We start from the raw sequence: 13161 nt of genomic DNA on the forward strand, positions 1-13161 counted from the left end.
GTATCTACCACCCACTCGGTGTCGTTGTCTGACATATGGAGGCATTCTTCTTCTTTAACAGAGAATAATGCAATATCTTCTGACACAGTAGCTGTAGTGTTCCCATCTTCAGTCTTTGGCTGTCTGTTGCCTTGTTTTTGCTCTCCCTTCAAGGCATAGCAATATTTCTTTATGTGACCCTCTTGGCCACAGTGGTAACACTTGAACTTCGACCAGCTCGTACTTTCTCTAGATTTCCCTCTGTCTTGCGATCTTCTTCTGCTGCGTCCTCTACTTTTGCTTCTTCCTTTGCCTCTGCCTCTACCTTTATTTTCTGTGATCAGGGCATGGGATTGATCCCCACCCATGTCTTTCCTCCTTGTCTCTTCGTTATACATGGCGTCTGTGACCATGTTTATGGTCAGCTTCCCTTCTAGTGCAAAGTTGCTGAGAGAAACCACCAACGTCTCCCAGCTGTTCGGTAAAGAACTAAGCAGTAGTGCGGCTTGCATTTCATCATCCAAGAACATCTTGACGGTTGCAAGTTCATTTACTAGATTCTTGAATTCACTGGTGTGCTCGGCGGGGCTCAGATACTAGATTTGTTAGATATCTCATCCTATGTTAAAAGCTCCAATGGAGATCCCACCAACGTCTCCCAGCTGTCTGGTAACGAACTAAGTAGTAGTGCGGCTTGCATTTCATCGTCCAAGTGCATCTTGACGGTTGCAAGCTAATTTACCAGATTCTTGAATTCACTGGTGTGTTCGGCCGGGCTCAGACAGTAGATTTGTTAGATATCTCACCCCATGTGAGGAGCTCCAATGGAGATCCCACTTTCTCCACCCAATGGAAGGTGGCTCTCCCACTCTACTAACCCACTAGCTAGTGGAAGAAGTAGGTGGTGACCAATGAGGTGAGAAGGAGGAGCTGAAGATAGTGAGAAAACCAAAGAGTGAGAGCAAAGCAAGAGAGAGTGAGAGATGTGAGGCAAAGAGACCGTCTCTCTCAGTGTAAGAGAGGGAGACAGGTGAGTGGGTGAGTAAGGATAATGTGGGCTTCTCTTCTATTGTAATCTTTCTGTAATCTCTCCATTGTTATAGTGATAACTGGTTATTCTCCCATGGATGTAGGCATTGAGGCCGAACCACATTAAATATGGTGTCTCATTGGGTGTGTGTGTGTGTATTTTTGCTTGGTATAATTTCTGGAAGGTCTTGGATGGGATCCTTGATCCCCAACAAGTGGTATCAGAGCCTCGTTGGTCATTTTCGGTACAAAAACAGAGGCTCTGTTTGTTTGTGTTTTCAAATTAAGTTTTAACACTATCACTCCCACTTCACGTTTGGATAGCACGTTCAAAATACAATTCCGTGATATAATTCAAACTACAGTTTGAAAACCCGTTTGGCAGCTTGTGCTTCAGTTCTCCACTTTCAACGTTTCTGCCTTCTTTCTCTTTTGATCTGAAAAGCTTCCATGTCCATCTCCATCATCTTTGAAAATTTCACGTGAACCTCATCTTTCTTTACCTGTATCAAAGATCAGTACTGAAGATTTGTCACGGGTAGGCTTCACAGAGAAGTCAGACTCATTTTATAAATAATGAATCCTGTGAACCCGCTCCCTACTCGTATCATCTTCCAGAAATTGACTGATTTACAATTTGTGCGTTGTGGAAGATTCCTTCTACGGACAACCAAACAACGACGAGTGCGAGGTGAAATAACTCACAAATTTATTTAGATATTTTGTTATAGGTCAATGATTTGAAAAATTCATCCCTAATTTTATTCAATTTCTTTTTTCAGGTTAAATTTATCAAATCTATTGTCAAATCCGACGAGCAAAGAGTGGCACATTCAGTCAGTATACATATTCCATCACCAGCGATAACTATTCAACTCCTACTAATCTGGTAAATAAATCCTTCATCTGTTATGTGCAAATGATTTCAGAGGAGTCGAAATCAGTTCTCAAATGATTTCTGAGAAGTGTAGCCGAGTATTTTTTCTAAGTTTCAGATCTTTTGTGATTTGTCTGAACTATTTGAACCTTTTGCCAAGAAGAATAGCCACTAATCTGGTAAATAAATCTTTCATCTGTTATCTGCAAATGATTTCAGAGAAGTGGAAATCAGTTCTCAAATAATTTCTGAGAAGTGTAGACGAGTATTTTTTAGTTTCAGATCTTTTGTGATAAATTCTGAACTATTTGAACCCTTTGCCACGAAGAATAGTTGAGCCGGAGTCCCTGGGATATCCGACCGGTCGTCCCCCGGGTCATCCGGCCGGTTGACCTATCTGTCCTTCTCCTCTTCGTCTGCTGCTTCTTCTGTTTATTTCTTCATTTATTTCTTCCTTCTGTTTTCGTAGGCTTCTTCTTCTACTGTTTTTTTTTTACTATTTAAAGACAATGTTACCTAATTTCTTTTATTATTTGTGTTTATATATCTACTATTTAAATTGAAATAGTCTGTTACGTATTTTTTTCTTTGAAATAAAATCATCTGCTTTTTATTTTTTTTCTGTGTTCTCCTTCAAACCATTTTGCTCTGTTATTCTTGTATATCCACCCCAGACTAGTTTAAATATAATTTGTATCTTTATAGATGGATGGAAATAATTTCGATGACAATCAAGATACAAAAATGTGGACGCCCAGAATTGAAACGAAATTAATAAATATGTTGAGTGATGAGGTTAGAAAAAATCAAACAACGGGCCGTACTACTTCATGGACAATTAGGCATTGGAATCATTATGTGTAGACGCGCCCGCGTGGGGGGCTTCGCTATAGTTCGGACTCGATTTGTTGTCACGGTTCTTAATCTGAACCAAAGAGTCCAAATCTGGCAAATCGTTTTGAGAAAACAGATTTTAGGAAAGAAGTGCCAAACATGGACTGCTTTGCCAGATACAGAGTCGCCACCTAAATATTTTTTAATGGGGAAATTTAGGAAACCCTGACTCGGTGCCGAAGGCCACATGTCCGTCATCACCGGAGTTGTCTCGGCTCGGGAGCTTGGGTACGATCGAGGAAGGTCAGCTATGAGCACCCCCTTTCGCCTGGTCCGAAAACCAGCCTCTACTAACCATGATATCCGATTTTGAAAACGTTATGTGTTCTTATCTCAATTATTAGCCTAGAATTACTATGTTATGCGCACGACAAACAAGTATAGACTAGATTGCCTAATTTGGAAACAAGCATTGCATATCCGTTTGTTTTGAAAAACGCTTTGGAATTTGCTACTCGCAAGTAGGCTAAAACACGGATTTCAACGAGTTTTTCCAACTCAAACAATCCAACCTTCACCCACAGGCATTCAAACAGTTTATCTCACATAAGCATCTAGTCACATGGTAAGCATGCTGTCATGATAGCATTCACACTCATGCGAGATGCTAAAGCGAAAATACTTACATCGTACTCCGTGCCAAAACAATAAACTAGTTAGCAAACATGCATGCCCTAGTTCATGTTAAGAATGGCTAATGCATCGCATGCAAAAATGCAATCTAGACAGGCTCGGCTAACCTAAACATGGCATGTGAAAAATGCACAACCAACATGTATTCAGTTTGGAATTTGAAATACAGATGCAGTTAGCATGATGCGCCGAGCCCGGTGCATGTAAAACAAACGGATGAATGCACGCATGCATAGCATAAGGTATGCTAAATTAAACATGTCGTAATACTAACCATCATAAGCTGGTAAATAAAAGGGAAGAAAGACGTGGGGCTGGAAGACATACACACACTCACGCACACTTATTACACAATTGCCCTCACTCGGAGGGTCCGAATAAATATTACAGTACGAATAATAAACAAATAAATTATTACAGAATTTCTAATTAATTATCAGAATAAATGCAAGAAGAGAAGTGGCCACGGCCCCTGCCTCAGGATGCGCGAATGATGCATGCTCGAACCCGTCTCGCCCGGAAAGTCCGCACCATACCATTGCTGCCTTTGTTTTTACTGCCTTGCTTCTCTGAAAAATGCCAAAGTTCCGGGGCAGGTCCCTTGTACACTGCAGAATATCATCGGCTGAAGGAAATGCCCACCGGCAATACATAATTTCCACCGGCAGTTAATGAAGCCCTTGGCCCATGAAGGATTGCCGGCCGGCACTGAATGATGCCGATCGGCATAAACTTCCTGCAGAAGACAGTTTTGACAGCAACAGAGGGCAAGCAGTGTATGGCATGGAATTTTTAGGCAAATGTATGAATGGACACACTCCCTATCATGTAATGGACTCAAGGGAGCATGGCCCTCGACCCTCGGGCCACCAATCACGCATTTCGATGCATGATGGCCAAAGAGTCAAGTATGCATTTCAATGTCAAATGCAATGCACACAAAACATACAAGGGACCCAACCTCAATCATGGTTGGTCAAGAGGCGAGGCAATGCACAACAATGCACATGCGACCTAAGCATGCAAGCAAACATACAAACATGCAATATAACTACATGGCACACACAATGCTAACAACATAACATGCACAACGCATTGAAACATGGCATACACAATGCAAAATGGACTTACACCAATGTGAGTGGACCTCAGCCGCACCCACATCAGTGGCCATGAGATGAAAATGAGACACTCGAAATGCATGCACATATGCACGCAAACCGAGGACCGAACCTACGGCACCGAAATGCCACTCTAATGAGACATGGCAAAGACATGGAATATGATATGCAAATATGCAAAAAAACAGTAGCAAAATGAGGGGCAAAACAGCCCCGTAACAAGGCAAAATGACACCCGATGCATGGAATTTCTCCTGAAGTGCAAAATTGGGTACATGAAATGGCTTACAGCTACACAAAGCATGCATAAATGGTACATGGAATGAAAAGACAGAAGCAAGGCAGCCCCAAAATAAGCATTTTTATAGTTCAAAGCATGGTCAAACAGCAAACACAAATAGGGCAAAACTAGTATGCAAAAATGGCCCTAAGTGTAAGATAATGAAGCAACTCACAGCTGCTGACCCCAAACAGGTTAGGGCCCTTCAACAACATTGAAGAGGGGCCCTAAATATGACATTTTAAAGCACTGTAAAAACCCCAAAAACAAACATAGGTATGGCTAAGCTCTTATGCAAGAATTGGACCGAAAGATGGACAAAGAAGTAAGTGGTAGATAAAAAGCCCAAACAGAAAAAGACTCTTCTACAACACTGAAGAGGGACCAAAAATATGACTACTTACAGTTTATGGAAGCCCCAAAAACAGTATATAAATACACTCAAAATGTCATGCAAGATGAGGCTCAAAAGAGGCTATAACACAAAGTATACAAAATATTCAACAAACAGCCAAAGACCCTTAATGAAACATGACAAGGGGGGCAAAATATGGCTGTTTTTAGTTCGGACCAAAGTCCAAAAACAGCAACATCAGGGGCTGCCAAGGCATGCAAAAATGGGACCATAAAGAGAATATAAAAGAAAGTATAACATGGAGGTCCCAAACAGTGATGAGCCTTTCTTCAATGTTGAAGAGGGGCTCAAAATAAGCCTATCTACAGTTTATACCATGCTCCAAAACAGATCACACGTAGGCCAAAAATATTATGCAAAATTATGGCATAAAGAGGGCTAATGAAGGAAGGGCTAGCTACTGTCCTCAAACAGTAAGAGGTCCTCAATCAAACAAGAAGAGGACCTCAAAATATGATGATTTACAGTTTGGGTCGGAGCCCAAAAATGCAAGCAACTATGGCTTAGATATGAAGCAAGAAAAGACTAGAAAAGGGAAGAGGAGGACTCACCCTTGAAGACCAGCAAACCAGCACCTCTTGGACCAAGTTTAGGTGCTTCTAAGCTCTGAAGAACAGCCTCAAGTTGCTGCAATGGAGTAAGGATGCCTTGTGCTATGAGTTGATGAAGAAATGGGCCAAGAACAAGGGTGTTTGATGGTTGAATGGAAGGGATATAGTGAGAGATGAAGGGATATATGTATGTATATATCAGATATATCTATATATCTCTGGTTTTTTGTTCCAAACATCCAACCAAAACAATGGAGGAGGAGAGGCCCCTTATATAGGCAAGACTAAGCTTCTAAGACAAGCTACAAAGGGTCAAAGGGGTCTAAGGGGAGGTCAAGGCTTATTGGAGAAGTTAGGACAGCTGGTAAGCTTCTTGGGGAAGCCAAGACAAGGGGTCAAGGCTTCCTCAAGAAGCGTTGAGCAAAGGGTGCAAGAAAAGGGGTCAAAGGGTGTGCAAAGGGTGCAAAACAGCCACACACGTGCATGGGGAGCAGGGTCTGTGCATTCCAGCTGCCACAGCTGGCATCAATTCAATCTGTAGAATACTCCGAAAGGTCATCGGCTAGCAAACTTGGTCGGTCAGCCATCTTTTCTGGCCGGTCGGCAATCTATTTGGCCGGTCGGCCATCTATTTGGTCGGTCGGCCATTTGTTTTGGCCGGTCGGCAGGAAAAATCTGCTCTGCAAGTCCAACTTCAAATGGGCATAACTTCTTCATATGAACTCCTTTTCAGGTCATTCTTATGTCAAAATTGAAGCCCCGGAAGTAAGATTTCCAATGGCACCAGCCTTGCATCAAAATTTCAACTGTGGAAAAAGTTATGCTTATTTTAGTGAAGGCTGCTCAGTTTCGGTCCAACCGGGATGATGCCCAACTTTAACCAATCATATCTCCCCCCTCCGGTCTCGGATTTAAGAGATTCTTGAGTGTAAAATGAAGCCCCGGAAGTCTTCTTTCCAACGGTGGTGACCTCATAACTAAAATCCAAGTGTACAGATAGATAAGCCCGATTCAGCGAGGGCTGCTCGACTCGCTTCTACCCGGATTCATGCCGAACTCCTCCCAAACTGGTTTTCTCCTCTCCTTTCCTCTCTTCTTCAACTCCAAACCCCTAAAAAAAGTGCTTTGAAGGATTTTCCTCTCTCCTTGCCGAAGAAACTGAACATTTGCCCTGCACACCTTTCTCCGCCAAGCAAAACATCAGTGGTGCCCAAGTCTTAAGGGCGGTCAAAAATGGGGTGTCTACATTATGCAAATCAGTTGCACAACATGTATGGATTTTGGTATACAGCAAAGCAGGTGCGACCAAAATATCAGCGATTGAAAGCTGATTACCAGACATTTAAGCGACTCCAGACATAGACTGGTTTGGGATGAGATCCCATTGTAGGCACTGTTGTTGCACCCGATGAATTTTGGGATAAGATTTTTCATTAATCTGTACTATTTTCAAATTTTATTTTAAACATTTCATGATACATACAGTGCTTAATTCTATATTTTTAATTGTTGTAGGCTAGCAGAAATGTGAAGAAGTTTAGGACAAAAGGATTTGAATATTTTCAAGAAATGACAGAAATTGTTGAAAATTGTTGTGCCACAGGGGCCTTGTCTCGTGCATCCACACAAGGAGCCCTTGACTCAGATGAAGAAGATGAAATGCTAAATAAATTTTGGAACCCTGATGTTGGTGGGAGTAATGCTGCTGAGGCCATTCCTGTTGACTTATTCAGAGATGAATACATGGATCTAACAAAGGGCAAAAGTCACAAGAGGGGCCCTACAACCAGCCAGACTGACAGTGGTCGTTCCAAAAAGTCACGGTCAAGTGGGTTCGATGATGTGTGCGCAACTTTCACATCCTACGTACAGGCAAAAACATGACATTCATGTGCATGAGAAAACGAGACAGAGGCTATAAGTGCAGGTGGTGATGAATATTTCCTTGATGCATGTCAAGATGCATTACTAGAGCTTGGGGACATATCACCGGTGCAGTACGTTAGGGCACTAACACTGTTCAAGGATAAGGAATGGTGAAGGTTTTTTATGCGCACTTCTATCCATATGCGCCTAACCATGATCCTCGCTTTGCAGTGAAGTAAGAAGTTCTATTTTGATTGTGTTAGCGAATCTCCTTGTCTGAACTATTTGATGATTTCATGATTCCTAATTTGTTTTTTATTCTTTTTTTTTCATTCCATGATATCCTCTTTCCTTTTCTATCTTCGTATGTTTTTTTTGTTGAACTTTTAAGTAGTTTCTGTTTTATTAAAAATATGTTGTGTTATTACAATATGACTACGTGTTAAACAAATTTTGTTCTCGTATGAATTTTACTGTACGCTGGTAAATGACTACGGTCGACTATTCATGTACTCACTTTTTAATTCTGTTTCACCAATAATGGTAAGTGTTACAATTTGTCAAACATTATTTTATAATTATGCTTTTACTATGATGTAAACAAAACCATATGTCATCCGACACAGAAAACAATACAATGGAGATCTCATTAGAGGAGGATGAGGTTATTGAAGATTTTATGGATTTTTTTATTATTGTTTTCATGCATGACCATATCAACACGTCAAGTAGTCGCCGACCGCAGCGAACGTGTCCATTCAAAGGTGATGATTACATCTTCAGCCTATTAAATGGCCATCCAGAAACAATGATGGACATTAGGTGAATGGATGCACAAACATTCATTTTATTGAAAGACACTTTACTCCAAAATGGCTTTATCGATACTGAACATATGCATATCACTGTAGAGGAATCGCTTGGAATTTTTTTATACACTTTTGCACAAAATGATCGCCATCGACTACTGGCAGATAGATTTCAACACTCCACGGAAACAATTTGTCGACACATAAAAATTGTTATGCGGGCATTGTGCAAGCTTGCATCAACAGTTATCAAACCACATAATCAAGACGACATACCGACAAAAATTTTAAATGACAGGAGGTTTTTTCCCTGGTTCAAGGTATGAATTTAATTACTGTCCTATAAGTTGTATATATCAATAAAGGACGATATATTATTTTTTTTAATTATAAAAGTAATATCTAAGTTTGTTTCACTTTTAATGTCAAACAAATATCTGTCAATTAGGATTGTGTCGGTGCTATCGATAGCACATTGGTGGATGCATGGGTCCCTACTTCAAAACAAAATACATTCCGCAGTCGGAAATCAACGGTATCGCAAAACGTACTCACAGCTTGCGACTTTGATATGTTGTTCACATTTATTAATTCTGGATGGGAAGGTAGCGCTCACGACAACGCTATTTTGGTTGACTCTATTACACAAGTTGATCTACAGTTCCCACACCCACCCAATGGTGACTGTCCCCAAATAACATACGGTACACTTTTCGAATTTTTTTTTTGTACATATCAATTGACAGAACAGTGTATTCATTATTTACATGTAGGCAAGTATTATTTAGTTGATGTTGGTTTCACGAACATGCCTGGATTTCTTGCTCCATTTCGGTCGCAACGGTATCACTTGCAAGAGTTTCATGGCTGTCATTATTCAGGACCTAAAGAATTGTTTAACCATCAACATTCATCGTTACGCAATGTCATAGAAAGAACATTTGGTGTTCTGAAGAAGCGCTTCCCAATATTGCGGTCCATGCCAAATTACAAGTCTACAAGACAAGGGCCTCTCGTGATTGCATGTTGTGTAGTGCACAATTGGATTTGTTTGTATGCAGATATAGACCCATTCTTTATGGAAGCTGATAATGAAATGGCCGCAGGAACTGAAGCAGACAGGCTTGTTGGAAACCAAGCTGACTATGTTGACATGTCACAACATGGGTTAACGTACCAATCGAACGTTAGGGATGCAATTGCTACTGCTATGTGGCAAAATCATGTTGGCCATGGATAGAAAAGGGATGTCAACAAGGCAAGTGAATATCGTACTGACTAATGATTTTAAATGTTTAATTATTTTACTAATTTCAATCATTATGACACCTTTATTACATAACTTCGCCCACTTTATGTAACAGTGATTTACTGACTTCTTTTTGTAGAATAACTAATACTGAGGACAACGATTGGGCTAAATGCCAATGAAACGAAAGGAAACACAAAGATCATCACATGGTCAATCAAAATAACGGTTTTGTTAGTAACGAAGACAATTAAATATGTTGTTCATGCAATGTGTAATATGCAATTTTATGTATTTTATTCAATTTGATGGTTCAATGATGCATGCAAAACTTGTTAGTTTATGATATTCATTCAGTTTATGATGTTCATTAACTTTGTATTAAAAAAAATTGTTCGGCATGGATACATGTGTTATTAATTTTAATAATTTTATTGCACCTAAATTGTATTTGACATTTTTTTATAACTTTATTTTTTTCATTTTATTTCAATTTTGGCTTTGTTATTAACTTAAATGTCTTCGTATTGTGAATTTAATTTTTTTTTTTACTAATAACATAATGGTTTTGTTACTATTCGGCCTATGTGGACCCACCACGAGTACCGTTTTGGTAAGCAAAACCATTCAATGTGTGCAACTGGTCGAGTACTATCTTCTTCTAAAAAAACACATTGATCAAATATGGATAACTATCTGATCGGATTAGTTTGTTTTCAACTGTATGCACTATAACACCATCCATTTTATAAATTTTAACTTATTTGATAATACAATTACCGATATATGATCAACGTGATTTTTCGACAAAATATAGTATTGGACGATTTGTACACATTCAATGGTTCAGATTATTGAAACGTGACCCATGATTGCTCCTCATGGGCCGAACAACACTATCCTATTATTGCACCTAAACAGAAGCTCATTTGAAAAACTCACCAATTTACCTCTGTTGAAAAACTCACCAATGATTGAGAATTTGTTTTGTGTAACATTATTTTAAAAATATTTATTTTTGGTGAATGTCATAAATTTTTTAATTTTTGAGTAACTTGTTTAACTTTTTGGCTTTTTTGTGAGATCTCAAACCATGCCAAATTGTTTTTTCCTTCTCGTTAAACAAAATGTGTAATTATTATTTTGGTTTTAAATTTTATTTAATGTTAGCTTGGAATTTTTTTCTCATTTTAACTGGTTTTTTCCATTTTATTAAAATAATGGTTTTGTTATTAATTTAAATTTTGTATAATTGATTTGTACATGACATATCCATCTTTTTGACTTTTTGTTAAATTTTAAACAATTTGAAGGTTTTGTTATTAATTCGGTTTATGAATTTTAAATTTTTTGTTCTTTTTAACTTTCTGTAGGCAAGTTTACAGCCTATTTTTTTCTTTTTCATTAAAAAAAAGTATAATTATTAATTTTTAACTTGTTTTATTTCATTTCAGAACATTATTTTTGTTAATTTGTTTTTTTTTTTTTGACTTTGTTAACTTTTTGGTTTTGTTATTAATTTAATTTTTTTTTATTAATTGATACACACCAATTATTTTTTAATTGTTTAATTTTCTCATTTTTTTGAAATGAAGGATTTGTTAGACATTTATTAAGTTCTTTTTATTAATTTTTGCACAAATCTTTTTTCCAATGCATAATCTAACTCACAAATTGTTATGACATTGTGACTGGGTAATTTTATAATGCAGAAAAAAAAAAAGCTTTGTTATTTATTACGTGAATATAAAAGATTATAACAAAATAAAACAATCACAATAAAATGAGAAAACAAATAACCAAAACAAAAAAAGAAAAAAAAAATGTAACCACTACATCTGTGAACAATTTAAACTGATTTTTGAACAAGTTAAGCATCATTGTCAGGTGGTGTTGGAGGTGGAGGGAAATAGTGATGGTACAGCTGAGTGCCTCGATGGTTAATATGATCAATACGGTTCCTTGTCACTTTATCACGTCTCCCTGAGTCTACACGAAACTCACCAAATTGTTGAATTAGTGAGTTCTGAGCGGTAGCAAATTCATCGAACCGAGTACCCAATGTATTGAGCTGATTAGCCATTTGTTGTTCCCATTGTAGGCGCTGATTGTACCGTTCTTGTTCCAAGACTAAATAATCAGTCCAGTAATGGGGTTGTTCATTTGGTGGCATGGCATTGTCATTAGGTTCTTTCTCATCAGGTATTGGTTCATTTTCAAAATTAATAGAGCCATCAAGGTGTCAGCACCACCAGCTCGGGTCAGTGTGTACTCAGAAATTGGCGAAATGATTCTGACATCTACTTCACCTTCAAGGTTGACATCATGCGCTTTGAAAATTATGGTTTACAAAGCTCTAAAAGGTAATGACCGGCTACTCAGAGTATCAAATTTTGCAACCATCATTTCTTTCAGTAATATGAAGCATAAATCTAATTTTTGCCCAATTTCAAAACAATATAACAAATAAATATTAAAACATGAAACAGTATCATAATGTCATTTTTTGGGAGTGACATTTTTAACTATCCATCGATGAAGAATACGAAGGTGTGGTTTTAAATGTTTGGCTTGTAAATTACTGCCGGTGAATCGGTTGTCATAAATTGTGGTATAAACCTTAGTGACATCATCAACAATTTTTTCTAAGGCAGCCTTATTTTGAAAATAGCATTGTAAATCTCCTGTTTCAACTCCAATAATTTGTGCACAAGCGCAGAGACTAAGTGTGATTGTTTTCCCCTTCACATAAGAAATCAGACTGAACGGTTCCTTTTGTTGGTCGCCAGGTGTCAAGTGAACATAAAATAATTGTACAAGATAGGGATATACCTTATTTGATAAATTAGTTAAAAGTAACCATCCCATTGTATCTAATTTACCAAGCACGAGTGGATCATATTGAGAAGGTAGTTTTAACTTTCTCCCCATAACAATTGGTCGATTAATGAAATGTGAATAGGCTTGTTCATGATGATATGTGAAAAAATCATTAGTTGGATAGTCATGATGTTATTGTTGTGGTTCACGTTGTACAGGGTTTGAGGATTCACCACGTTCGGGTCTGGTTCGTTTTGTTCTTGACATGATGACTGTAAAAGTGAAAGAAAAATGTATGAAAAATGTATATTAAAACATATGAGTTCAGAAAAATGTATGAAAAATATACCAAACAGTATGATGTTGGTGTGAAAAAATGAAACAGATATGAAAAAAAAGGAACAGATTGGCAACTGATAGGGAAATTGAGTACGGAGGGCAAATTGGTGCTTGGGATGGGATGACTGGCGGGATGACCGGCCGATTGTCCTGGTGCTACTCTTCGACTGCACTTGCCCTTCCTACACTCTGAAGCTAATATGAAATGTGAAGCTAATATGAACTGGGATGAAAACTAACCTGTAATTGAATTCTTCCTTCACACGGATATACTGAATTTAATTAATGTAGTTCTCTGA

The sequence above is a fragment of the Camellia sinensis genome, chromosome 4 (assembly GCF_055761805.1).
Source record: "Camellia sinensis isolate YWXY chromosome 4, ASM5576180v1, whole genome shotgun sequence".
NCBI classification, from domain to species: domain Eukaryota; kingdom Viridiplantae; phylum Streptophyta; class Magnoliopsida; order Ericales; family Theaceae; genus Camellia; species Camellia sinensis.